The sequence below is a fragment of the Zootermopsis nevadensis genome, unplaced genomic scaffold (assembly GCF_977971745.1).
Source record: "Zootermopsis nevadensis isolate Lab colony 2312 unplaced genomic scaffold, Znev_1.0 Znev_ptg000011l, whole genome shotgun sequence".
Taxonomy (NCBI): domain Eukaryota; kingdom Metazoa; phylum Arthropoda; class Insecta; order Blattodea; family Termopsidae; genus Zootermopsis; species Zootermopsis nevadensis.
In genome coordinates this window covers 9,020,323-9,044,301 of record NW_028259143.1, presented here as the reverse complement: position 1 = coordinate 9,044,301, position 23,979 = coordinate 9,020,323, and the positions used below count along the sequence as shown (strand labels likewise).

Here is a 23,979-nt window from a genome sequence, read left to right as displayed (position 1 = left end):
AAACGGAAATTCAAGTGGTATGAAGCAGACGAGGTGATCGGAGCGTATGATCAGTTTTCCTTGAAATGTCAGATGTGTCCTTTATAACATTAGCGCCAGCTGTAGAGCTGCAAAACAAGAGATTGCTATAAAATTAAACAGTGATATGCGATTCTCCGTACCAACCCTTCACCTAGCTGCTGCCAAAGCACGTGTTGTCAGACATTTAACTTCTGAGACAAGATAAAATATAGCTTTGAATATATCACAGAAAACACCAAGTTCATTAAGTCAGTAGGCTGATGTAATAAGCTTACTTACACTGAACAACGAAGTTATCTATAGCTTATGAAGTCAGATATTGTGCGTTTATGAACAAATGGAAATGGTCTTATATATTTCCAAATGAAAATAAATTATTAAATATTGAAGCAGCTGCGTGGGGGACAAGAATAAAAGGCGAGAAATGTTAAAATACAACGAATGTAACATTAAGACAGTTATATGCCAACGATATCAGCTGCTCAGTAGTTTTATCCGAATAAAGGCGAGTGATTACGTAGCAAGAACCGAAAATATTCAATGAATATGTTTGCTAAGACACACTGCATTCAGTTCATTAGCTACATACTTACGCGCTCTCGTAAGCTAAATAATATCATAATATAAGCCTGTTTTATGCGTTGAACAAAGTAAATAACGTATTCCCATGTTTTGTCTTCAAAAGTACTCAGTAACTTTCGATTAAGTTGACACTGTGCCAGACATTACAATTTGGTGGCCTGCCACCATATTTGGAATTTTTACCCATATGAATTATTGTACAGGGTCGAAATGTTAAATAATTTAAATCTGTTCGAATCTGTTAAATATAGTTTTGAGTCTGTTGTTCCTCGAGAAATACAGGACCGACGGACCGAACAATTAAAACGTAAAATGGAAATTTGGGTCGCGATGAAATAGAGCATGTTTACAAATAATGTACGAATGTACTGCCAACCTTCTATTCGAATCAAATTTTTCACCACAAAATAAACGGTACGAATCATGTGACTTCTCATTATACATTGTCCCCAGCCTGATGTTTCTCCTCTCTTACTTCCAAATATTCTCTTCAGTACACTGCTCCCACACCATTAATTTACGTTTTTCCTACAGGATAAGAGACAGTTCTAAATTCAAACACGGCAAATAAATATTATAGTTCTGTACATTTTCATCTTCGCGTATTTAGATAAGAGGCGGAAAAGCGATGGATTCTGAAGTGGTATTAAACATTCCCTCTATACAAGATCTGCATGCACGGAAATATCAGTGTATGGAGAAGAGGAATGTTTTATGACCGCAGTATTCATATATTCATGCAGAATAGCAGACCGTAGTTCACCTGTGCTCCAACGAAGTCAATTTTGAATTTCTGAACACTTTATTCATCATGTATGCCGATGCGAAGTCAGATTAAGTAACAGCATAGAATGGCCTCATAATATTTTAATTTTTCCTTACGTGTTCTTATCACATTTTATAACAATGTTGCCGCTGTTCGTGTATTTGTGCGTGAGGCTTATCAAGAAGCTAAAAAAATTAGACAAATTACATTTGACAGGTGGGCGTTGAATTCAAGAAGGTTGCCATGAAATGTTACGCAAAATACACTTACTGCGAGGTTGAATGCAGTCTTTCTGTGATCACAGATTTGAAAGATCAGAAAAAAATACAGTTTTATGTGTTGATTTACATTGAATGTAGTATAATTAATTCTTCCAGGACTACCAGCCGTGTCGGGCCCTCGTACTCAGGTACCGAAGAACTTTAGTACCCTGAGGAAGAGGACGAAGATGGTTTTCGAAACTCTGGTGTTTTCTCCATTCAACCACCTGGCACGGCTGGTAGCCCCAGAAGAATTCATTTTACAGTAATCATCAGTTATCCGGGACACGCGGTCTCTCTTACTGCTTACCAAGGAACAGGGAACTTGTTTTTATTAAAACGCAAGTGGTTTTTTTAAATTATTCAACAGTAAGTAACGTGACAAAGTGGCGTCTGAGAAAAAATATTCTCAACCTCCAGGAAGTACACCCTAACTCATTAAAAATAATTACCGCTTACATTTCTTATGTAAAGTAGACTAAAACACAAGAAAGTAATTTTCTGGTTTCTTGATGTTTCATACTGAAGAGAAATATCCTCGAGAGAAATCGAACAGCAGAAATGTGGTCTACTTCAGTTAACAGTTGTACATTTACAGTATTTATATTTGGAATTTACTTGTAACAAATATAACATTTAATTCACATACATGTCTGATCTTAATATGAATATGCCACCAACTTATGCATCTGTGTTACCCGTATAGAAATAAAACATTCTACGATCACTACACAAGGATTCTTTCATTACGTTTCACAAAGATGCTAACCAATTAATTATTTACCCCAAATTTTCATATTTTGTGTAAATTGTGAAAGCTTGGAGATAAAACATATCTTAATATTATTACATTTGTTTGAATCGCTTAAAGTTTTACGCCAAAGATGTAATCGGTTTTCTGAGTCTTAACGCAGTAAATACGATGAAGTTGTTTTCAATGAGCGGCTGAGGAAAGGTATTTTACAGTTTCCAACATCCTACTTCACTCGATACCGTTTGTGAAAGGAAACAGCTATTGTAAAACGTATACCGAATATATTTCGTGGTTTTGCTGCCTGAACAATCGCGTTTTTATAACCTAGAGAACAGAATTTTAAGCATTCGTTTTATATTTCACACCTCACTAGATCTCTTTCTACAAACATGCAACAACAAGCCTCAAGCAGTTACACACACTAATCTTACACACAAAGTGCCTCAGAATCCATAATTAACATTGCTATTTTAGGATAGAATGTCTTCTCCCTCCACCCCCAAGGATTATCTGCGGTCCATTAAAACTGTTAATGAATAATTGGTACATTTTCGACGAGTGTAAAACAGAAAGATATAAAAATACGCCTATTAGCTCTCGAAAATCGCTGAACGGATTTACATGAAGCTTGACATTGGGTATTTTTACTGAATCTGTCGCCAAATTCAAGTTTTTGGTTAAAATCGGACAAAAATAACGAAAACGATGCCGAGAAGCGCGCTTTTAAATATGTAATTTGCTGTATTTAACGGAGAGAATTGTTTCTTTAAAAACAAATAATTGATATTTGAGGTTCTCACAGCGACAAAAATGAAAATTACTGTATTCTGGGATGTAGTACCGTGTAGTCTGGTAGATGCTGACAGACGTTTCACAGGTGTTTACTGCCTCCATCATCAGGACAATGAGCCCGAACTGAGTTTCTCAAGGACTCTGGAGTTAATTTGTGAATAATGATGTTGATAATAAAAGTGTATCTAGGTGACATTACCACGACAAATTTTGTTTGTCACTTTCTCAGAATTGTCTTTTCTGAATTAAATAAATTGTTTACGTAAGGCTACTTTGTGTCTAAAGCAGACGTGAAGTGCAGACTTATGTAACCCGCGTTACGCTCTACACATATAAATAGGCCGTACATGGTAAAGCACACGGACTTTGTAGTTGTCATACAGGAACTCCACAAACGTTGAATGTGTGCTGAATAAAATGAGACAAAACATGTTTCAACTAACAACATTTCGCCTGGAGAAAGATTTAGCTACCGTGGTGTATATCCTTCCCATGATAAAATACATGGTCTTTGCACAATGGAAAGCAGTTTGTTTAGCACTGTGATAGGAAACTTAGCAACCAGTTAATAATCCTATGCTGTTTCCTGGATTTATTTCATAATATTACGGGCTAATCAACTTTTCAGAGATAATTATACCTTAAGTTTATGCATGAGATAAAATAATTCCACCATAAGTAGAGAAAAGTAAATGAGTTATATGTAATTATTTATTTAGAAATAAATAATTATACATACATAATTACAAATAAAGGAATTTTAAAAAGTTCAGTGACAGCTGCGTAAAGAATATTTTTATTTCCCATTAAGGTGCTAATTGTCGGAGAAAGCTGACCTTTCTGTTCGACTGTTAGCGTTCTTCAGATACGTTTTCTCGACTGAATCAACAAAATAAATTAAATTATGGCCTACTTAATGGGGCTTGTAATTTTAAATAATGATACGAAATTATCTTCCAGTCATTACTTTAAATATTTAAGCGCCTTAAAGGAAAGTAGAATTTGGACTAATTTTATTTATTTTGCAAGTCTTTTCCCCCACAATAATTTACAACAGATTAGGTGGTCAATGCTGTCAATGGAAAAATGCCTGTTTGTATAAAATAATAAGTAACCTACTTTGTATAGACAACGCAGACATACTGACTGTTAAGCGGGTGATATATATAATTACCACTGAGCCTTTAAGCTGTAATAAATGTTGTTTTTTCTGCGTATTATATTCTTACATCTGCAATTTTAAATTACATAGATGTAATTTTTGTGTTTTTTAAATGCTTCAAAGTATGAAGCGTGTTTTCGTAAACATGTTCATGAATAACTTACGTTTGATTCAAGTCCGTAGTACCATACCGCCATCTTCTATCCACGGTAGGTCCTAAAACAAAGAATCTTGAAACGGCGGACACCCAAGAGGGGCGGGCATTAATTTCCGTTGCTTACTGCACTGAGTCCGGAATTTCGCTACTTAAGCATTCCGTCTTTTCCGGCTTTTTACAAATACGATTACGAGACCAGAGATTTTAATCGAGAGTCTACCACAAACCATGCTGTGACAAAAGAGTAAAAGCTGCCTATGTTTCGACACGATTTCTTGCAAACAGAATAATTTCGATACGTGCGTTTCCCGCTGCTTCTGTGTTTTAACTGCCATTTTGTTTTCTATCAGACTTTTCGATGACGACGATAACTTTAGTACAAAACTGATATCAGTTTCCTCGAATTATAAATGTTGCTTCCACTCAGTAGGGTATATCCTGTAGTCTTACTTGACAACTAATTGTGTTTACATTTTTAATTGCCATCGCAACAGAAATCTTCTCAGAATGCATCGCATGATTTTAAATATATGTAATACTAACAATTCGTAATACAGACTACAACAAGTAAGATTACCTTCAGCCAATTTCTGTAGGTGGCAAAATGGATATTGCCCCAATGTAAGAATTATATGTGGCTCTGCAGTCCTTGACGTACCTTGGCCTCCTCACACACGGGAGTTTACTTAGTCTATTTATAGAAATTTGGTAGGAATCCTTGCACGAGTTATCAGCCCGTCGCAAGACCTCTACCTTTATAGAACAGCACAACACAGAAAGACGCGAACAAACATCCATGCCTTGAGTGGGATTCGAACCCACGGCCCCAGTGTCAAAGCGATCAAGGGCCACAACCACTGTAGCTAAAATGTTAGAACACAATTAATTCAGCTTAAAGTCTCTTACATAGCCAATAAATTCTCAATCTTTTAAATAAACCAGGGTCACGATCGCATAAGAAAGTGCCCGCCAATGTAAGATAAGCACGGAAATCCAACAAACATTGTGCCATTTTAACTTCCATTTTAATATTATCCTTCTGTATCTGCCTACATCTCGCAAGTGGTACCTTTCCATCAGGTATTTCAATTGTCTCACCCAACTCATGCTCCATCAATTATCTGATTACCATAACAATATTTGTTAGAGATTGTACTTTAACATGTTGATTTATGACTGGATACAATTAAGTTACAATTATATAAATATCACTCTTACAAATACAGACATGCATTAATTAACGCAGATAGATTGCAGTTAGGTACGTGAAGAATAAGTCACTGATCCAGTTAAGGGTGGATTAGTGTAATATCGCTAAAGCATACAATAAAACTAACTGATGTTCAAAACGTAACATGTTTTTCTCAATAGATATTCTCTTCAGTTCTAAGACCTAATGAGAGTTAATTTAGTTTAAAATTTGCAAGACTATATTCTGAATATTTATAGAACAGTTATCAGGTTCTTTGTACCTGAACGCATTTAAAATGTTCTTAAAAACGAAACGAAAACCACTACAAACATTATATTTTTTTGAAAGAAGAGTGCTCACGTACAATTGGTAGGGTCTGATAAAGTTAAAATGGTTTTCCTTCTAAATGAGGAAAGAATTTCATGATCTGTGAGCTGAATATTTAACAGAAAAACACACATCTTTATGACTACGTCAGAAGGAACGTGAGATTACGACATTTTGTGGCAAATTGTTCGGAAATCTCCTTTACTGTTCGCCTTTAAGAACTCCCACCATAATCATCGCTTACGATTCAGTTTTGGAGGTGGAAGACGAATAAAATTTGCTCAGGATTCTTTCCCTCGTAGTTGTAGGCTATCAGCAGGCGCCTGGCCTTTCTATGCTGTTCTGTGTGTGAGACTAAGGACATCGTCATTTAAAAGTCAAATATCTGAAGTCTGTTCTATCGCTTGCGTTTTTCTAAGCAGACACAGTGCGTTAGAACGGAAGAAGAAAGTGCTTTCTGCCTCAAACTGTGTACTGGTTAGAAAAAAGGATTAAAAACTATCGATAGTAATGTCGATACTGTGGCTGTGCGATTGATAGATGCAAACTTCATCGATCTGTAAATCAATATACATTCTCCCTTAAAGTTTTTCAAATACTTTGAAACCGAACCACAAACTCCAGTATGACTCGAACACTCTGTATGCAGTCACTCGTGAAGTACTTGAGTTCATTATGACTTTTCTTAATTACCTCAATTGCGCTGAATACAAGCCCTTAACAAATGAGAAGCGCATACCGTCTTCCTGGTTCTGTGTTTGTTGACAGTTGTGAACGGTACACAAGAGAACACTAAAATCATGGCGGGCGTCTTCCATTGTCTAAAGTAGGTCTGTTTTTGACGGAATCTTACACGACGTTTCGGAAGTTGGCTCTTCTCTCGGGCTGTCATATCCAGATTCATTAATTAAGTAATTTACTAATCCATCCATATCCCCCCCATCCTTTCTTGGTTTCGCGACTAGTTTTGAAATTTAAACCGAATTAATTAATAAACTACATGCTAACAATTCGAGATCAATGCGGATGAACAGATTTTGTTTATGTAATGGCAACGAGTCACCTCAATTTATTTATAGTTCATTTAACGACGCAATTAAATAAATTATGATTTATCACAAAACTTATATAATCCTGCCTAACGATTCTGTATTATCGGTTCATTTTTTACTGTCACGTGATTGTCTATCGAATGTAGATCTAGTGATAAAATTAAGAGTTTAGCTCGTAAGTACAAGTAAAGTTTGTCCCACTACACGCCATGTAGGCGTTTGGGGTGAGTGAAGGTATAGCTCCTCTCTTCCTTGACCTCGGCACTAGATGGGAGTGAGTGGTCAGCATCACGCCCCGGCCGGCTTTACCCCCGGGAAAGGACCCCGGTACCCATTGTAGAGTAGGCTGGGTGGGCCCCAGAGCCGGTCTGGACGCAGAGGCTAGAGGAAGAATCCTCTGCCCCCGTCGGGGATCGAACCCCGGCCGTCCAGCCCGTAGCTAGTCACTATACAGACTGAGCTAGAGTTTAGCTCGTACGTAGTAGGAATTTATTATATCATGTCAGAATATCGAGGTTATAACATCGTAAAAACTGTTTCTGCGACAAATTGCCTATTATGATTCCAACATGCGTCTGTTATGCATGCGTCTTGCTGTACGGAAACGAGGTACTTAGGAAATTTCTCATTGACATGGAAATACAAGTTTTAATTGTAAAATTTTTAAATTAACTGTGTATTGAATACTGCCAGAAGAACGAAGTAAAGATAAAAAAACAACCGATACTTTCATATCTCCGCTGAGCGATGATGCGAAATCGGATAACGACTTTCCATAAGATGATACTACAATATTATTAAACAAAGCAAGAAGGCACGTGGTACACATCGATTGTTACTTTGGTATAAAGTATTTTTATTTTTAACAAAGTTTAAATGCAGTTTAGCAGTAGTAACTGTGTAATTAATAAGTTACAGCTCATGCACTAGTAAATCTCTCTAAAACTTGTACGCATCTGCCATATCATTATGTAGCGACAGATTCAATTATCTGCTTTATACGCTGCGGCAAACATGTCTGCAGGTAGGGGATGTTGTTAACAAATATAATACTGCACCCAGACGTCTTTAAACAATTACATGAAAAGTTTCGCTATTTTAGATGTTAATAAAACAGAAACTGTCACAAAACGTGCATATTATCTATGGAGTGAATATCAAATGTGACCCTATAATATCTGCCAAAAGACAAAATGGGGATTGCAACCCTACTTCAAGCAAAAGTCCTATAACTTACTCTTTTGTCTAGAAATTTCTAAAACATAAATCTCTCAAAATACAAATAAACCTATTATTATAAAATCCCGCTACTGAATTATGTATTGATTTAGTCTAATCTGTTCGACATACACCACAGTGTATTTATTTACAATAAATTTATTTTTCAGTATTTTCCTCGAATATCTGATTAGCTCTCCCAATTGGTCTTTTCTCCATCAAGTTCTTCGAACAAAATTTTGTATACAGTTCTCATATCTTCTACCATGCTACATGTCCCACTCATCTCATCCTGCCTAATTTGATGGCTCTAAGAACATCTTATGTAGAGCAGAAATAAAGAAGATTCTCGTTAATTTTCTCCCGTCTCCTGTTCTTTTTTGGTATTTAAACCAAAATATTCTCCCCAGTACTCGACCTCACCACACGTATTCAGAATATTAAGTACTTTACAAATTTCAATAGTTTTAGAACATATTTAACAAGTCGAATGCGGTCTTCTGGGTTGTGGCCCCCTACAGGCTTGTAGGTGGTTTATCAAAGCTTCAGAGAAACAAGTTGGAGGCGATACATTCTCCCGAAAATACGGTAACAACCTACAAGACAACCCAGAAAACCACAATCGACATATTCATCACCGCGAGAACATGAAAATCTAAACTATTTAACATTCCAGACCGTGTGAGTCTGTTGTTCAGTTCCACATTTTCCAGAACATATTTCTACTTCTTTACGTCGCCATGATTTGTCCAGTTACAGCAGCAGACTGTAATCTGCAATCTGGTTGGACTTCAGAGACTTACAAACTTCGTTCCTTAGGGACGCCACTCCCGTTGTTATAGTGGCATATCTTAGTTAATGCAGAAGAATGCAGTAATTAAGCTCATATTGTAGTTGAGGCAAATATATGCGTTCTGCCTGCATCACTAGCTTGAGGGTAATACTTCAATTATTCAATTCGCGTTTTAAAGTACTGTGGCCGATTCATGCAACCCTCCCAATTTAAATTAATCAAAATTACCCTCTTGTGTGGGGGTCACTAATTACTTCACTTTCAAATTATCATTCCAGTAATCATGTTTAACTTTTGTGGTAAGTTATCAAGTTTCGAAAGACAAGATCTAGCTTTTATTATTTAATGTGTTCATTAAATGGTGAATGATAGTTGTCTGACTCCTTACGGCATTAATGAGCGAAAGGAATTTTAATTTCTCTCCAGCCTGATGCAAGTCAAACGTCATTAAGAAAGTATGTAAACGTAGACGAAAAACTCATGAGATCGATAATTTTCAACAGTCATCCGCAAGTTACAAGCATTTTATAACTTACCACGCCTATTTAAAATGCAATGGTTATTATTAACGTACCACTAATTTTAATCTGTATGACGAGTCCTATTCGCTAGATTCGTATGTGACTAACACATTTGGCTCGTTACGTGAAAGCAAGAAAGAAATTTCTATTGTAGATTAATTACCGTAATGGGTTGCTGTCAGCAAGTTAACCTCCCAACGAATTAGCTCAAGCAGAGAAATTTGGCACGGAAGCTACGGTATATAAAATGTTCCAAACTCAGGTGTAACAATTCAGAACTGTCAAGTCTCTGACCACAACTGATTACCTGCCTTCAAGAGTCATAATCTAAAAATACAAGTAATTCTAGAATTTATCGACTGAAATGAGCGAAGTGCGAGAACTAAGGACCAAAATCGGCATTTCCCTGTCACAGGGCATGAAAAAAAATTCTGTGTGACATTTAAGGTTCCCCATCCGAATTTGAAGCTTGAAGCTGTCTTCCGGATTGCTGCTCCGTGTAGTCTGGTCATCGCCCTGATGATGGAGGCACCAAGTACCTCTGAAACGTCAGTCCACCAGACTACATGCCGCAACAAGCCAGAAGGCAGACGCCTTTACAATATTTATATCAGTGGGACGGGTGGATTCAATATCGGGTGAAAAAATGCGTATTGCATTTACATGGGTTAGGATAGGGTTCAGCGGCCAGACCTTCTAAACATTGAAATAATTCTTTTGGTTCCATAAAGAGAGGAAATTTTCTTTATTAGCGAACCAACTATTAACTTCTCAAGAATTACTCTCCTCCTTGGAGTTAATTTATTTGGTCATGAATGATCGCTCTCTGATGCGTTTATATGTTTCTGTGAATACTGTGACGCTTCCTAGTAATCTGATAGAAAATCAATGCCCAGTTCCTGCTGCACTTTAAGAACATGCATATTTGAGAAGTTATTTTTAAACATCTTCCTACGTCCAATTAACATTTGCATGCGAATCTGTCGCCATGGAGTAAGGTCCTCGTATGCCAGATGATAGTTGCTCAGTTGGTCAGAAATATGAACAACCGGCCTTAATCGGACACTAAAATTTATCGTCAAATATGCCAAAACCAGTGGCTGAACGCTGTCATAATTTGGTTGAATTCATCGTCTCCCAAATAACTTATTTCTTTAACATGTTTTGACCAAATTTCGTACGCATTTCTCGTCCCTCCCGCATGCTTGCTTACATTTTACGGCCTCTCATAGACCTACTTAACATTTTTATTGCTCTCATAATATTTTATTACGGACATAAATTATGAATCTCCTATTATATATTCCAACATCAACTCTGTGAGTCGCGTTTGCAGAGAAGGCTGACAATCTAAGAGGCATTTCGCTTGAATACTGTGTGTACTGTGTTGAAATCTCGGTACGGGACCAAATATACTAACTAAAATATTTCACGGTTTCCCTCAGTCTCTCCAGATAAATAAAGAGATAGTACCAATACCAGTCACATCGCCATATCTCATTTGCCAATAAACTCATTAATCTATAGAGCTAATACCTTAATAAAGTAGGATTTGAAATTTCCACAGCGGCTGCTATGCAGAATACCGTCTTATGGATTGCAACGCCGTATAGTCTGGTAAACGTTTACGAATATTTTAGATGTATTTCCTGCCTCCACCATTAGGGCGATGAGCCGCCCTGATGATGAACCCCATCATACGCCACGTACGCAACCTTACACACAATCTCACCGAACCATATATTTGATTTTGTTCATCAAGGGTTTTCTTTTCTAAAATAGAACGAGACAAACGATTATGAGCTTTATAAAATTACGATTACATCAAAAGAATATTGTTATAAAAATAACCTGACACAATGTGCACCTGCAAACTGCAGAGCGAAGCCAAAGATATCTGCAATTCTTTTGTTAATGCAGCACTAGTGAGTCACTAGTCTATTTGTTTGTCGGCAGATGCCGCGTGAGTCAGTTCTGGGAAGTGGCACAGTAGGCAGTGAACCAAACTTGGCCTCTCAGCTGCGTGTCGAGAGACACACTTCACCTGCCCCGCCTCGAGTTTCAATAAAATTCTTCAACGCACTCTCATTTTCAAGACCTCAAACATAATTACGTATGAGAACGACAGAGGTCTAGAAGGCTTCGTTTCGAGTTTTTTTATTTCGTACATAAACGTCTAGATTGACTATCATACAGCCACTCACTGATTCCAAAAACAAAAACACCTACAGTCACTAAACCGCAACAAATGATTGTCAAAACGTCTGTAACGAACAAAGTTCATATTAATTAATGTAGAACAACAGCGGGTTTGCACCATTTTATTGTTTCACTTGACTGGCCGATTTTAATTACGTCACGTAGACTGTTCTTTGATCAGCACCATAATGACTTTAAAATTTATTCCGCAACATGAGCAGACCAGAATGTCACAGTATTTTCTCTTACATACAAGCCCCATTCAAAACCTCATAATAGACTATGGGTGATTAAAATGTTGGCCGCAAACCACTTTTGCATCCCCGGTATCAGAGGACATTTACAACGTAACCCAGAGTGCGGGTATACCCCGGCCTAATATTGGCTGCTACTTCAGTACATCCTGTTGAATATAAAGTTAATAAAATCGAAAAGTACCTGTAAAGAATTCTTGTTTCATAACAGCGGATCACAAACGCAACCAAATTAACTTTTATGTGAAAAAAAACTAATAAGAAAATAGACTTCCAATTCTTAATCGCTAAAATCAAAAGATTATATAGCAATTATCAAAAGATATTCTTTGCATGTGCGTTTTTAATGCAGAAAAAATTTATTTGTGTTGTTGAAACCAAAAATCGAACAACTTACACATGCGATCAATAAAGCAGCGTTTATTTATATTCATAATAAAGGGGTGTATTAACATAAACAAGGATATGCCTTATTTTGTATTAGGACCTAAGACAGATTAAGTGACAAAAGACTACAGAAAAATATGTAATAAGGACTTCATACTTTGTAATCTCCACCAAATATTAAGAGTGATAAAATAAGCAGGATCTTGGGGGGGGGGGGGTGAATAGGTTTCGTGGATGTGAATTGGGTCCATGTGACTCAAGATAGGGGCCAGCGGCGAGCTTTTGTAAATACGACAATGAACATTCGGTTTTCATAAAAGGCGGGCAATTTCTTGACTAGCTGAAAGTACTATTAGTTTCTCAAGTAGGACTCTGTTCTGAAACACACAGTGATTTCAGTCACACGAAAACACGACATACGCTCGTATTTTATAACATGAATTTTTAATTCAACATTAAATATTTCAACATTATATTAAATGTGTTCAATCATAATATTACCATACGTTTAATGATCAAACACCTATCATTGGGCGGATTATAGTAGGAAATTCATAATTTTGTGTTAATGAAATGTCAAATTTCTGTGTAATTGGTCTATCGCTGTAAGCCATCGACAATTCTGTAAACGTTTATGTGGTCTAATTCTGTCACTTGACACAGTTTCGGGACATATGTAGTTAATACGGCTATATGATGCAATATTATTTAAATTAAAACATCAAGCTACTTGTCTAAGTATTCTCTGTCCCTAACGGAGACCGCTGTCCTACCTATCTTAACACACATGCCTTATTTACCGTCTAAAACCGCAACAAAACAACAAATAATGGAGACAATGTTTCTTTTCTTGGCTGTAACGTCGCGGACTAGTAGGAAGATACCACCTTTGTTACAGATATATTGCCACCATCATCAGGGCTTTTCTGAAGATGGGAGCAGTAATTACCTCTGAAACGTTGGTACATACATGCGTCATTACAAATCAGAAGACCAACATCGACGCCTTATTAATCTGAGACCCCATATGAGACAATTAAAATGTCTTATTGGATATCAATTTCTCTCTTCAAAAGCAAATCAGTTAAGGCCCGTCTCAAACTCAGTTAGTGCTTAAACTTCTGCTACCTAATCTGTTATTCTTCTCTCGTGTATCTGTCAAACATCAAATTAAATCTTGACGTTTCTACGATGTATTCTCTTTTTCCTTTTCTCCCTTCAGTTTCTCAAGATTTCTAAACCGTGCTTTGATTCATTTCTTAACCCCCCCCCCCCCCACCCACTATACCGTGCCAGATCATTACCAGATGTCTGACTCAGTCTCGTCAAAGACAAGAGACGAGGGAAACGCGTATGTACGTTTCTTTCTGTCCATGTTGTCATGGAAAATGCGGAAATTCGTAGGATGGAAAAAGAGCTGAAGAGTTAAAATAAAGACGACGAAATACACATGTAGAAACGTCTAAAGAACGGAATATACGAAGAGACGGCTTTTTTAAATGCGAACAAGAATGAAGGGAAGAGAATTACAGTGTAGGGTTGGAGAGACACAGCATAACAAGCAGAAAGACGTATGCCTCATGTCAGCAAAGTTGAGTGACGCACGAAAAATTGGGGTCTCTGGTATCAGAGTGAGAGAGAGAGAGATATAAAAAAGAAATTCCTAATGTTCGGTCACGTGGTGTTGACTCAGAGCAAACCTGACATTAGTTTCTTTTTCAACACTTTATGTTTCTAATTTAAGATCAGTGGATGCAATTTAACATCCAGTTCCTTTTTTATTTTTTTTTACTATTTTTTTAATGCTTCACGCTTTCCCTACATTTTCATTTGTATGAAAGTTGTCTGTTTCGAATTATGATTTCTGAAGACGGAAATAAATGCTATAAAATATATTCAGGTACTCACCAGACGTCTTGAATGAAACGACCGCCATCTTTGGACATCTGAAACATAAAATAATGAGCAAAGTAAAGATACTGAACTTCCATATAGCACCACACAACGAAACCTACACACAAAACTAAAAACCATCAATGCAGAATTCCCTTTTATTGGCTCAGCAGTCATCAGTCGTAATTAACAAGAGTTTTTTAAAATTAAAATACTATCATTGAAAAGATATAATTACACGTCTGAGGTTTCTGTGTTCGATGTGCGTTACACACTCACCCTTCTAACTCTTTTTTTAGGTAGTGAGTTTGCTGCTTATTTTGAAGTAATACCATTACTGCAGTAATTAAATTGCCTAAACGCTCCTGTCCATAAAACTAGTTGAAATTAACTCTCTGTAGCCATTTGACTACAACTGTTCCAATTAACAAAGAGTTAATTATTGAGTGTGTGGTGTTAACTAGGCCTTTCTACTGTATAGACGTCGTATACAAAACAATTTAAAACACATTTCAACTCTGTACGTTCTGAAAGAAGCTAAGCAAATCATTCAGCATTTGGAATTATAAATATTTTTATTACCATAAGGAACTTCAACAAATATCAGAATTACCCCACATACAGAAAATACGAATTCCGTACGCCGTTATATCTTCTCCTGTTAATTATAATAATCTAACACAGTGACTACGTAAATATCTCGGACACGACATCAGCTCACTTGATAAAGAGATTCTTAGTGGTATTTCTTACTCATTCTGGGCGAATATATTATCACTACTTCGTCTCTGATGAGGTTTATAATTTGTGGTCTAACGACCAAGAATAGTAGACATTTGCAGCTTTCTCGTTAATGTTTTGCTTATACATTCAATGTTAGTCTACTAATTAAAAGGAGACGGTGAGAGAAGCAAAACTTGATGCGGTGCCGACGTCGGTCGTCCAAATTAAATCCGCGAACAGCCACAGGGGTCGTTGCTTGTGGGGATTTTGCAGTACAAAACGCTAACTGTCACACTACTTTACGCCAGGGCTAGATATTTATGTGGAACTGCCTCACACTGACCATATCAATGTGATGGACCCGTATTCATACTTTGAACGCTGAATTTACGTCCTTTGCTTAGACGAGGAATCTGCTGCAATGCTAAATGCACTGAAAAGTTATTTGTCTGTTTCTGTGCACCCTGACCATTCATTACACAGTATGAAGAGAAAATTATATTTATTTGTTCTCTTACTGGAGGTGAGTTGTATGTCTGTTTAAATATAAATCATAAGTTAAAAACTTCCTAAGTAACACAAAAAATTGTTGTGGATAAGCACTTTGAACAAAATTAGTGATATTAACAAATGCCAATATTTTGCGGATTGGATTTGGTTCTCATAATAAACCAACGGACATCACAGTTGGCTATCATACATACATCCGAAGATAATATGTGTGTGGGATTTGAGGTCGCCCTGATGATGGAGACAGCAAGGACCTCTGAAAAGATGGTGAACTTCTACCAGACTATACGGCGCTACAACCCAAAAGACAGCCATCTAGGATTATCAGCGTTCTAGCCCCGGACTTCAAGAGAAGAATACGACCATAAATTAAGAAGTTGATTTGGTGATGAAGATAGTATTTGAATCTAAGACGGATGACGTAACAAAAGGCTTGATGAAACTGTATAATAAAGAGGTTCGCAATTTTTACTTATCAGATCCTTTTAGGTGGATCAAAACAAGGAAAATGCGATAGGCGTGGCATGAAGAACGCATGGAAACATGAGATACTTATACAAACGTCAGCAGAAAAACCTGAATATAAGAGACCACTTGTAAAACCTAATCATAGACGGCAGGATAATATTAAAGTAGATTTTAGAGGGCCAGGATATGACGATGTAGACTGAATTGATCTGACTGAGCAGAAGAATCAGTGACAAGGCAGTGTAATCACGATGAGACTGAACGTTCTTGTCATAAAAAGCAGGGAATTACCTGCTAATTGTGCGACTATTAGATTTTCATGAATAATTTTTTCTCTATGTAATTAGTTATTTCAGACATTACCTATGACAGTCCTTCATTAATTTAATGACCGTTGGAACACATTGTCATACCTCAGCACACAATACAGTGTCATTACAGAATAACAAACAGAAAACTAGCAAGTTCTTTGTCTATTGTGGTATCCTGTGTTGTCTTGCATGTGGTTAATAACATTCCTTGGAAACCACCTGTAAGACCACACAACATAACAACTCAAAAGATATCGAACCTCAGACAGCGTGTTTTGTTCTGTTGTTGAAACCGTATCAATAACACCACTTTTTATCATACGCAACTATTTTTTTTTCTAATTGTTACGTACAAAACTTCACAACGCATCTGGCTAAATGCCGCCTCACACAGCATTTGTACTTCATACAAGAATGGAGATTAGCTTTTTCAAACAAAAACTTTCTATAAAGAGAATTTTATAATAAATTTGCATATGAAAGAGGTAATAACTTAATTTCCCCCGTTTTGTACGTGCTGCAAAAATATAAAACATAACTACTCTTGTGAAAGAGGAAATATTACATAGATTAATAACAAATTATAAAAACGTTCAGGGAGTAAAATTACGAATCTGTTAAATACATAGAAACTAGATGAAAAGGAGATATAACGTAGCAGAGAAAGAACTAATTACAAAGGGGAAACGAGCTGTGTACATTCTCCCCCCCCCCCCACAGTTCCAAATAAGTTAGGCATCCTCAGGTCAAGTACGACTACTACCTAGAGTTACCTGACACCTATCTTCAAGTGAAATTATCAGAACAGAGAGGCCAAGAGAAACCACTGGACACTCCACTTCATCCGGTCTGCTCGCCATGACTTGAACTTTCGACCTCCCAGATAAGAAGCAGACGTGCTTCGCTTCATTTTTGATGTTCTATTGTTTTCCTTTTATTTTACTTTTGCCCCAAATTTCTATTATGCAATCTGCCTAATGCACTTAATTTGTTATGTATCTTCTGACGAGTGTTTTGGTTAATTAACAGCACTGGATTGCGCCTTGACAACTTAAAAGAATGTTGCTCTTAACAGATACGATATTAAGTGAGTTGTAATTTCCATCTGTCAACGTAAAAATAGCGTTTAACGGCCCGAAAACATTTTACTTCACCACCGATGTTTCACGGATTTTCGCCGCGGTTGTAAAGCAATAAATTTTATAATCGAAATTTGTAGCTTCTCCGAAAGCTGTCAAGAACAAATTTTCTTTGTGTTATACATATTAAACATTACGTTTATTCAGAAAATAGGCCTATACACAGGGTAAATGAAAGAAAACAATTCAGTTTAAATTGCACCTTCAAATCAAGAAAGTGCTTAAAGCACCAGTATTTCTTCATTCAATATTCCCACCACTGTTGCCTGACCGGGAACAAAACAGTACTTATTCGAGAAATTTCAGTAAAACTCCCAATTTAAAATTACATAATAATCTGCTCGGCGGTTCTTATATTCGAACCGACAGACAGACAAGGCGAAGGGAAAGCGCTTAAAAAGTAGCTAATTTAAAGGAGTACTTAATATTTAGAAAAGAAATTTAACAAAATTAGAACCTTAGATCTACTCGAAAATGCGTGTCTTTAAGTCGAAACGCTCTGTATTTATGGCGCTTGAGTAATGGTCTCCGAATATTAATTTTGCCCACAGGAAAGACATCTCATGTTAGTTTCAACATCCTCTCACCATTATAAAACTATAATGTAATCAACCGAATTACAATTTCCGTGACTGGATTATACAACATTCTGTCTTCAGGTCATACACCACGTCTATAACCTATCAAATATTAAAATGCAAGACGAAGCATCTATGTACCTCGGGGACTTTTAATAGAATGTATGGTCGTGGGACATAGGCTGCCTCTTGTCTCTTCCTTTACGATCGTCACATTCAATTTTGTAGCCCTTTTCTTCAGCTCTGACTTGCACTTTTCTCTGTCTTTCAAGAGGGAAACTTTTCGAATTAGGTGTCAGGAATCCACATGGAGTTTAATTCCGTGAACGTTCATTTGTTACAAATGGCAGGCAGTCAGGCAATGTAATCTAAGAAGCGTAGTCTTCCAATGAAACCTATTGAAAATATACGAGTTCGGGGTTTGTATCCATCTGAAGGAATGTGTTTAACATTCGCACTAAAGCATGCTTACATCTTACAGTTGAATCCTTTCGAGCATACGTAAATGTACAGGACTTCGCCACGCACATAGAACACTAAAAGCGAAAATAATTCCTCTTCTGAATTTTCCGAAATTGGTACAGACGTCTGGTGGGGAAAATCTGTTCAGAAATATACATTTACACAACCAAGAAAGAGACAGGAATATAACATTCTAATAGAAAGGATATCTGTTGTGAGGATGGGCGGTAGATGGAACTGTTTTCTATTCGGGTTCAAAGATGAACTTCGTATTAGCGCTGAGCGTTCGACGTTCCTACCATAATGTTAGTGTAAATTCTGTTCTAGCCCTTGTATTTTCCACTACGTATATCGTTGTAGGTAACGTTGGAGTGTTTCCAATGTGATTTTTAAAAATTATTTCTGATTTTAATCTAATAGAAAGAAGCTCTATATAGTTTTCTGTGTTAACCATACGAAAACACAGAGTTTAAATAGAAAAACAATCAGTACAGATATTTGTCTTTATATTCTCTGAAGTGTCTTTTGTCTTAACGAGGTTTACGCTAGTATCTGTTTCCTATTCAGAGAATACATTTCTTTTCGTTTTTGTATATTATAAGGAAACTCTTTCGTTATGGTTTTATTCTAACTCAGCCTAATCTTATCTACCTTGTGACATTCATTTTTCCGAGACTCTGAAGTTCTCAGAGATTTACGACTGAAGCCTGTATAGGACTCAACGTAATTAGGAAAGCAGCAAGTGAATAACAGAACAACCGGAGATTTGCTGCCACGCGATGCTGTATAATTGTCTCCTTGTGCTAGCCAGTCAACTTCCAATTAGAGTCCTCTACAGCTGCTACCGGTGGTGCAGAATAAATACACAAATACTGGTCTCCATCGGTGGTCGCCTGAATTATGAAATTTATCTTTTATAGTGGGATAGCAAAGCTGTATTATAACATAACTAGCAGGAAGTTATGGAATATCTCTAGTAATTTGTGATGTAAATACTAACTTGCTCATATGATAGTTCGACAACTGTACCTCTCTGGTCTCAAGAGGTTAGGAAGTCGAATTATTTTCGATAGATTCAGACAGTATGGCGAGTGTACTGTTTACAAGCAAAATTACAATTAATTTATAGGTAATTTCTACATTTTACCTTATACAATGTAAGTAGTGAATTATCAGTTATTTTAATAAATTTAACGGATTACAGAATTATACAACCATAGGCCGTGTAGTTCTCAGATTCAGATCATATATGCTGCAATGATGTTGTAAGTACGAAATTTCCAATTAGATTTAAATATAATAAATTATTCTCGGGCTACCAGACTTCTAGTCCGAGAGGTATTCCTTATGCTTAGTCGCAGTGAAAGCTTTACACCATAGGCTCGAATATGTAGACCTACTGTTTCCGTTGTAAAAATACAGATTAGAGGAAATATCACATAGGAATATCAATTGTAAAGTTTAAGATACGAGCATGAATAAACATGGGGAGATATTTGTTTATGAGTAAGTGTGAAAAACTCTATATAAATTACGAGTTTCCAACGTACTTAACATAGTTTATTTGTCTTCAGGTTTATCTCCCTACTTCACGAGACTTTTTCTCTATGTCATCGTATTCAGACCGCTTCCTAACAAAGTGGCTTCTGCGCGTAAATGGACCATAGGTTTAAGCTAACCATTAACCTCCGTCTAAGGTCGATGTTAGGAATTCATTACATTTCCGAACTGGCGATTTCCACACGTGTGTAGTCCTCTGTACAAAGCCCTGCCATAGCTAAGACAGCTAGACGCTGGCTTTTCACTGCAGAGTAACTTAAAGTGAAATTTGTGGTGGACGAAACAGTATTGGAATATATCTTTTTCTATCCCCGAATTCTTTAGCTTTATTTTTCTAATTAATATTCCAGCATTGCTCCATTTCCATCCATTACCACCCCACGAAGTGTGCGATAGTCCTAAACAAGCAGCACATTATCACATTATCATACTCTCAGTCCTGAAATAGGGGCTTCATTTCTGACCCCCTGACTGGTATAAAATTAAATTAATTATTTTAGTTTCTTTATTATCACAATGTTTTACATTATCAAGTTTAGGTTCACATTTTGAAATTTGAAATTCACAGCTATTTATACTGTTTCAGATTAAAATATTTTCCTAGTCGATTTTTAAGTAGGAGTTTATAACATGGACGTTTGAGTAGCACAAAATTCTTGAAGAAATTTATGAAATATACCAGTTATTTCACTTAATGTTATGGAAGACAAAGCAACGGGAAATTCAACCATATTCTATACCACGCCTTGTACCAATGTTTTGTTTTTGGAAAAGCAGCATAAAATGTTATGCAAGTACTTGTATTCTTGATGATGATCAATATTTCAGTCCACCAAGTATTCGTAAATATCAGGATACTGGAACATGGACGTATTTCGCCAGTGACTGGGTTTTATAGCTAGCAGAAGCACCTCCAATGTGCCACCAAGTGAGAAAGGATGGATGGCCTAGCGTACAGCTCGTTTGGGCCTACATGCAGCTTAACAGAAATTTCCCTCAAGAATAATTCTATGCACATGGAGTGTGAAAATTTATATGGTGTACATTTCCTCACTGAATGTCAGTTTTACTATCTTCGCATGAAACACAAAGCTTACACGGTAATTCAAAGCTGGGCTTCTAATTTTGTTTCTAAAACTAAAATTCGTCTCTAAAATTATTTTTAGGTAAGTGGTTGCCAACTGTATCATATTAACTGAGCGATAAAATTTGTAAGCCTTTTTAAACACGGCGTATATACGTACAAATATATGACGTACAAGAAATCAAAATGTTAGTACACAACTCTGAAAATATACTACAGCGAAGAGCCATAAACTGCAAGGGAGGAATTAGCAGGAGACTGTAAAAAATACATAACGAAGTAATACACAGTGTGTATTGTTTACCAAATATTAATAATGCAAACAAATAAAGAAGGGGCGAATGGGCTAGGAAACCATACGTTGAGGAAATAAAAAATAACAGAATTTTAGTTTAAATATAAAGGAAATTTTTTATCAAATTTTACGTATGTGTTTGGACAATATTAAAATCTATATTACGTATTTATTGTACAGATTCGACCCATTTATTTCAGGATAGGGTTGTAGGACGGATTCTTGACTGTTTTAGAGAGTAAATTCAACTCAAGAAAAGTTTTTCTTCGTGGAGCTAGCGCACGTCTTTCAGCTGACCGCACAGGGGACAACTGTCCCTTTTTTTATATAACAACCTGGAAACCGGTTAGCCATCTGGAGGTTCCACTTTTACCTCTAAAGAAACTAATAAACTTCACATGTGACAGTAATAAACATCATGAACTATACACGTTATGAAAGACAGTGGGTCATGAAAATTGTTAGCCACACGTGGGAAGCACTGATTTTACTGCCAGGCATGCAAACCATAATGCTGAAAATCCCCAAACAGCGTTACTATGCCAACGGTTACAGTTATGCATAACACACATACTTATACGCAGTATCCTATAAAGTAGAAAGTCCTTTAATAGCGTTACCATAGTAACTGTTATAAATTACGTACAGTCTAACATAACACAGTCATAAACGTTAACTAATACCACTGCGAACGAGTTCTTTCTGGGAAGATTATTTTTCGCTCAGCTATCCAAAAAATTCTTAACCTTCCATGAAATTCCAAGGATCATTATCGTGTTTACAGTATCCCGTAATATTCCCTATTCTGAGCCATATAAATCCAATCCACACTCTCAAACCCTATTTCTCTAAGATACATTTTCATATTATCCTCCCATCCACGACTTGGTGTTCCTAATACTCTCTTCCATTAAAACTTTCAAACAAACATTATGTGCGAATTAATCATCTCCCCACGCACGCTACATGTACCACCTACTCCATTATTATGGATCGTAGCCATCCGCTGAAGAGTGTAAATTATGGAGCCTCACATTGTGCAGTTTTCCACTCTTGTCACTCCAAATGTTCTCCTAAGCACCCGCCCTATTCAGTCATAAACCTTATCTTATTATATGAACATAATAATCATAACTAGTAAGCCTACTTATTCGCATCACACATCATAGTACATAGCATATATTTACGTTGCACTAAACGTAGGCCAAACGTCTTTAAAAATGTTAAAAGTACAAAATTACAAAAGAGTTTCCGATTAAAAATTGTATTTGGTGTCCACACTAAATATTAGGCGTTTAATTTTGATCAAATATAATTGTTCGTGAATCTCGAGTCGAAGTTCATAGAATTTCTCAAACACATATCTTCGTAGAAAATGTGTACATGACAAAATATAGGCTGAGACTTACGTAAGAATCATATATTGTAAAACAATTACGAGGAAAATATCAGGCTGTCCAGTGTGAACAGCTACCAAACTAAAGATCGTAAGTGTTGGACACTGTCAAAACCTACACCGAGTTACGTCGCAAAATTTGCTCCCAGTATCTGCAATTATTAATGCGGTTTTCGACGGAATTATGTTCGCTTCCGGTTAAACCGTATCGAAGGAAGATTTGACATCTGTGTTCAAAAATGTTTATGTTTATCAACAATAAATTAATAAGAAGGCCGACAAAGTATGTAAAACGGCGAAGAACACACATGTTCGTGAGTACCAGAATTCAAATTCTGCATAGACCAAGTTATGTTTCATCTGCAGTCCAATACCTTTTTCTGTTAGTTTACATTCCATGAACCCTACACATATCTGAATTTTACCTCTAAAAATAACTATTGTAATTCTCAAGGCGCCACCTGAATTACGAACCCGAATCGTGTTATAAGTTTTATGGCAAAATAAGCAGTGCGGATTGTCTGGACATGTGTGCGCCTCGAGTAGGGGCTGTAAGTTACAGTAATAAAATAATTGTTTTACAAATGACTAAGTCCACTTTGTGGACTAGCGTGTCGCACGACTTTGATCAAGAAATGAGATTGGTTTCGCTACTTTTATAGGACGCAGGCAGCTAAATGGATGGTTCTTAACCTGTGGCCAACGAAAAATAGTCAGGTGGTGTGACGAGAAATTTCCAAAATCGATTTCAAATGAAATATGCAAGATTTGCGTATTAGAATAAAGTCGTATTAGCTGTCTTAGAAACTTGTTATCCCACGTAACAGCAATAATGAATTAAAATTTACCTAAGCCTAATTCAAAGACCGCGTTAAGAAATTGTTATTAAACTGTAATATTTTAAAAATAAATTTCATTTAATGGCGCTTGATAGTCATGTGATCCACCTAATTTCATATAAATGCTTTATATAAACAAATCTTATTTATTATAAGTAAATATAAACATTTTTTAAACCTGATAGTTTTACAACTGCATTCATTAATTTAAACAACTTAGAGATGAAGTATAAATCTGTTATATTTATACTACAGACCCTTAGTATCCTAGTCTGTTTACTTTA

General features: G+C 36.4%; 2 protein-coding genes across 9 annotated transcripts in view; one reads left to right on the top strand and one right to left on the bottom strand.

The window, feature by feature from the left end:
* csul (protein arginine N-methyltransferase 5) overlaps window positions 1-23,979 on the bottom strand; it is a 546,076-nt gene that overhangs the window by 272,353 nt on the left and 249,744 nt on the right. For 2 of the 4 annotated variants that reach the window (XM_087347239.1, XM_087347241.1), the window contains one exon: window positions 14,346-14,385. The gene's annotated coding sequence lies outside the window, so the exon portion shown is untranslated. The remainder of the gene's footprint in view (window positions 1-14,345; window positions 14,386-23,979) is intronic. The other 2 variants (XM_087347240.1, XM_087347242.1) reach the window with 1 other exon arrangement.
* Window positions 1-23,979, top strand: part of LOC110836151 (uncharacterized) — a 321,064-nt gene that overhangs the window by 160,155 nt on the left and 136,930 nt on the right. The gene's annotated exons all lie outside the window — the stretch shown is intronic.